Source organism: Zophobas morio, unplaced genomic scaffold (genome assembly GCF_036711695.1).
Source record: "Zophobas morio isolate AGI-343-1 ecotype UQ-CSIRO unplaced genomic scaffold, CSIRO_AGI_Zmor_V1 ptg000283l, whole genome shotgun sequence".
Classification (NCBI taxonomy): domain Eukaryota; kingdom Metazoa; phylum Arthropoda; class Insecta; order Coleoptera; family Tenebrionidae; genus Zophobas; species Zophobas morio.
The window spans coordinates 213,354-219,353 of record NW_026972387.1 but is presented as its reverse complement, the minus strand read 5'-3'; positions in this window follow the sequence as shown (position 1 = coordinate 219,353).

The window sequence follows — 6,000 nt, the reverse complement described above, 5'->3', positions numbered from 1 at the left end:
GCAATTTTGTACTTATATTAAGAATATCATGTAGATGGTAAAACGCTAACCAAAATTTGTCGAATCATCCCCACCACTAAAGCGATGACGTCACTTCAAAATTGTACATAGTAAATGGGTTTTCAATTGTATAAAATAACATAGTCCTACACATGTAGTTTACAACTCTGAATCGACTTTTCACCCGAAACGTCCAGATTTTTGGAAAAAAAATCAAAATTATAAAACAACATTTTGAAATTTAATTTTTAATCTGCTAACCAGAATGCTTTGAAATGTTGCAGATGTTTTAAGGCTATAAAGAGCATCATAAATCTTTAGTCAAAAAATATTTGCTTATCCCCTCCAAAAACTTGATGACGTCAGCTCAAAAGTTTGTGGAATAAATCATATCTAAAATGTACAAAATATGATGAGTCTGTACTTGTGATCTATCACTCCATTCATATTTTTTGGATTTGCATATACAGGGTGACTCAAAAAAATTAATGAATGCGTAAATATATTTTATTGATTTAATCAGGAACTACAAAACCGAATGCTCTGAAATCTTGCAGATGTTTTAAGGTCATAAAGAGCATAATAAATGTTTAGTCAAAATATATTTGCTTATCCCCTCCAAAAACTTGATGACGTCAGCTCGAAAGTTTGCCGAATAAATCATATCTAAAATGTACAAAATATGATGAGCCTGTACTTGTCATTTATCACTCCATTCATATTTTTTGGATTTGCATATACAGAGTGACTCAAAAAAATTAATGAATGCGTAAATTTATTTTATTGATTTAATCAGGAACTACAAAACCGAATGCTTTGAAATCTTGCAGATGTTTTAAGGTTATAAAGAGCATAATAAATTTTTAGTCAAAATATATTTGGTTATCTTCTACAAAAAACTGATGACGTCAGCTCAAAAGTTTTCCGAATAAATCGTATCTAAAATGTACAAAATATGATGAGTCTGTACTTGTGATTTATCATTCCATTCATATTTTTGGATTTGCATATGCAGGGTGACTCAAAAAAATTAATGAAGGCGTGAATTTATTTTATCGATTTAATCAGGAATTACAAAACCGAATGCTTTGAAATCTTGGGAATATTTTAAAGTTATTATAAGCATGGTAAACTTTTGTTCAAAATGTATCTGTTCATCCCTCCTAAAAAAATTGATGACGTCACCCTTAAATTTTGCTGAATAAATCCTATCTAAAATGCAAAAAATATGATGAGTTTGTACTTGTGATTTATCATTCCATTCATATTTTTTAGATTTTCTTAAGAGGTGGTTCAAAAGAATTAATGAAGTCAATTTATTTTATTGATTAAATTAAAGGCAAGACTTATTATTAGTATTACACCCCAACCAACCCAATTTGGTAGACACAAAATTTGTTAAAGGAAAAACTCGGTTGAAACATAAGGGTAGCACGCTTATTTACATCGACTTTAACATTACAGACCTGCATTTGTTTTATGCGTTCACTTGATTCCGCGAATGTGAAATAGACATGTTTATAATCAACCAATTGTGAATTTCACCGTCAAGAATTAAAATAAAACCCAATGTTTTATATAATAAGCGGAAGTCGAAGCAATAAAACCGACGGTCGTTTTGTTTACAGTTTCTGTGTTTGGCTCTCACGTATGCTGTTACGCCTGTCATCTTAAATTAACAATGTTTATACATACACGATTTTCAGTTGCCTCTGATACGTAGGTATACGTGAGTAAATTGTTTCGTTATTTTATTGATTATTACAAATCAATATTCAAACGACCCAATTCATTTTCCCGAAAATTTGAGAATATAATAATTTTATTCTTAGTATTACACTACATCTATCCCAACTGATATACGTGTCCTTGCAAAAATGTTGATGACGTCATCGCAATTTTTTTTTAAATTCCCACTACAAAAATGTAATGAGAAAAAAAACACAATAGGCATGCAGTCGTCAAGTTTCCGACAGCGAGGGAAGTACTGTCTAAACTCTTTAGACCAATTTTTTGGGATGTACCTTCGTACATTTTATGGTCCGTCGAGCCGGATACGATAACCAGTGCAGTTATTTGTAAAACTCGCGGCTAGTGTAGTAATTCGCAAAACTCGCGTTTAGTGCAGATAGTCGTAAAACTCGCGTTAGTTCAGTACACGCATCTTCAACGTTATACGATCACCATTGCAGTGGTCAAAACAAGAAATCAATCAACAATATACGATCACCGTTGCAGTGATTGCTTCAAGGCGAAAATTCATTCGAGGGAAGACCGAACCATCGAAATTCAGAGGACAGACGAAGCATCCACTTGGTTGTAAGGTCAGATCAATTCCTTTTTTCCTTTGTATGCCCCTCACATTATTCGTATTCAAACAAGTTTCGCCGTTGTATTCGGTACGATATTTTGGATACGTTTGCCTGCTACTCATTGCAAATCGTCGGCATTTTTGGCAGTTTTTATCCCACTATTAGCATGGCAAACAATTTAAAAGAGCTGAAAAATCAATGTAAAATCTTAAAAGGGATGATCACGCGAATTCAGAACAGTATCAGCGAACAAGACGATATTCAGGAACTGGAAATGCGGTTAAATAATCTTACGGACAGTTTACAGAAATATAATGATGTTCGAGCGCAGATTGAGGTGTTGCAACTCGAAGATATTAGTAAAGATGAAGAAACTTGGGACGTAGAAAATGATAGGGAACGTGCCCAGGTTGAGAATCAGTTTTATAAAACCGCAGGTCAAATTAAATCGTTAATAATGAAATATAAACCTAGTTCATCAAACCCGTCGCATAAAACAAACGCGACCGTTATTAATTTCAATAGTTCTAATTCCATGGATAGGTCAGAGTTAATTGCAAATTTAAAACCATTGCCGTTGCCGATATTCACAGGTAAGCACTGTGAATGGTTCACATTTTATGATTCATACAAGTCACTAGTTCACGATGATAATTGTATCTCTGATATCAGAAAATTCCATTATCTCCGCGGGTGTTTAAAGGACGAAGCGTTCAGAGCCATCGAATGTGTCGCAGTCTCAAGCGATAATTATGCTAGTGCAATTGAATTACTAAGGCAGAGGTTTGAAAATAAACGAATTATTGTCCAAGATCACATAAACAATATTTTGAATATTCCTAATATATTAAAACAATCATATTCAGATCTCCGTCAATTACTTGATACAGTTAATAATAACATCGCAGCGTTAAAGGTGTTAAACCAACCGGTAGAAACATGGGATTCGCTTTTAATCGCTATAATTACCGAAAAATTGGACTTCGCGACCAGGCGGGAATGGCAAATCGGCTTGGATAAGGATCTTCCTACTTATAAAAAATTCAATGAATTTTTAGAAAAGAGATATCAGGTATTAGAGGCTTTAAATGCAATGAAACATTCAAGTAACAATAGTGAACCAAAATTTAGTTCGACTCATTCTAAACAAGTGAAGCAACCGTTTAAATTTTCTCAAAGGCCAGTTCAAAATTTATTTTCAACAAATGTCGTGACAAAAATTATGTGCTTAATTTGCAAGAATCCGCATGGCATTTTCCAATGTACTGAATTTTTGGGTAAATCGGTGACAGATCGAATGAAACAAGTAGATGAATTAAAACTTTGTCATAACTGTTTTAGAACCAATCATAATGTAACACAATGCAATTCGCCAAAACTCTGTAAAACTTGCGGTCAAAAACACCATACTTTATTGCACATTAATAATTTCTACTTCCGCATTGCATGTATCGACACCTAGTCAAGTCCTTTTATCAACAGTACTTTTATTAATTAAAGATAATAACGGCAAACTGCATCCATGTCGTGCCTTACTCGATCAAGGTTCAGAAGCTAATGTGATAACTAAAAACTTGTGCAAAAAATTGAATCTAAATCCAAGGGGTATAAATACCTTCATATCGGGAATCAATGGCTCAATAAATTCTGTTACTGAGCGTGTTAATATAACTGTTAAGTCTCGAATTAATGAATTTGAAATCTCCTTTAATTGTTTAGTTATGCCTAAAATTACGGAACGCACACCAGCACTGTCATTTGATAAAAGTAAAATACGTATACCCCCAAATATCATTTTAGCGGATCCCGACTTCGAACAATCACGCGAAGTAGACTTACTTATCGATGCTGAAATATTTTGGAGCCTTTTGATTGGTAATCCAACTCGGTTCAAACCGAATCAACCATTTTTACAAGAAACTATTTTTGGGCATATAGTCAGCGGGAAGGTTTCTACAGTTGAAAATCGCAACCAAAAATTATCCTGTAATCTTTTATCATTATCTGCCGATTTACAACTAAATGAACAGGTAGCAAATTTTTGGCAACAAGAAAGTGTCGATGAACCCAACTTCGGCGAATCGTGTACAATAGAATCTCATTTCCTTGAAAATACCCATCGGGATGTACAGGGCAAATTTATGGTAAGGATGCCATTCAAAGACCAGGCTACTTTGGGTCATTCGCGCGGATTAGCACTCAAACAATTTTACAGTCTTGAAAGACGCCTGGCAAGGAATCCTTTACTCAAATTAAATTACCAAAATTTTATGAGGGAGTATTTGGCGTTAAACCACATGGAACTTGTCCCAACGAAAGAATTAGGAATTCCCAAAACCTTCTACCTGCCCCATCATCCGGTCTTTAAACAAACACCGGATGGTCCTCAAATAAGAGTGGTATTCAATGCGTCCATAAAATCCTCCAATAACTTAAGCTTAAATGATGTTTTAATGACGGGCACTACAATACAAGGGGACTTGTTTTCACTCCTTTGTCGGTTTTGAACTTACCAGTACGTCCTTTCCGGGGACATAACAAAAATGATACTTGTTGACGAACAGGACACAAATTATCAAAGGATATTTTGGAGAATTAGTAACGATGAACCAGTTCAAACATTTAGGTTGAAAACGTTAACATACGGTACAACCTGTGCACCATATTTAGCAGTACGTTGTCTGCAACAGCTAGCGGCGGAAGCCCAAAATACTTATCCTTTAGCCAGCGAAATAATAAATCGGGATTTTTATATGGACGACCTTCTAACAGGCAGTAATTCAGTAGAGCAAATTGTTCTAATCAGGGATCAACTTTCACATATTTTAATAAAGGGGGGATTTAAGCTTTGTAAATGGGCGTCAAATATACCGGCCCAATCAGTTGTGGCTGAATCGGAACCCTTAACATCAGTTAGTTGGAATAAAGAAAGCGAAGTTAAGGTTTTAGGATTTTTCTGGCATTGTCAAAATGACGAATTAAGATATCAAGTCAACATTCCACTAATTGAATCTGAACAAATTTCAAAACGGCACATATTGTCAAGCGTGGCTAAAATATTTGATCCTTTAGGGCTAGTTAATCCAGTAATTGTAAAGGCCAAAATTCTACTACAGGGTTTATGGAAATTAAAATTGAATTGGGACGAACCGGTACCGCCCACATTTCAAAATGATTGGACAAAATTCGTTAACGAGCTGAAGGATCTAAGGAATTATAACATAACACGCAAATTAATAATCTCCTATCCCTATATGGCTGTTGAAATCCACGGTTTTTCGGATGCTTCAACAAAGGCATATGGCGCAGCCATTTATATAAGGGTTATATATCAATCAGGTGACGTTTCAATTAGGTTGGCATGTGCAAAATCTCGCGTCGCACCATTAAACACAGTGACTTTACCTCGTTTAGAACTAAACGCCGCGGTATTATTAATTAAATTGTTTATCAAGGTAAATAGCATTTTGAATCTAAACATAGATCGTAGATATTTCTGGACTGACTCTACCATTGTCCTCGCATGGCTAGCAGAATCTCCAAATAATTGGAAACCATATGTTGCCAACAGAGTAGCGTACGTGAAAAAACATAGTTTAATCGCAGAATGGCATCATGTTTGTTCTAAGGATAACCCCGCCGATATGGTTTTTAGGGGTCTATTTCCACGGCAATTAAATCAATCTAC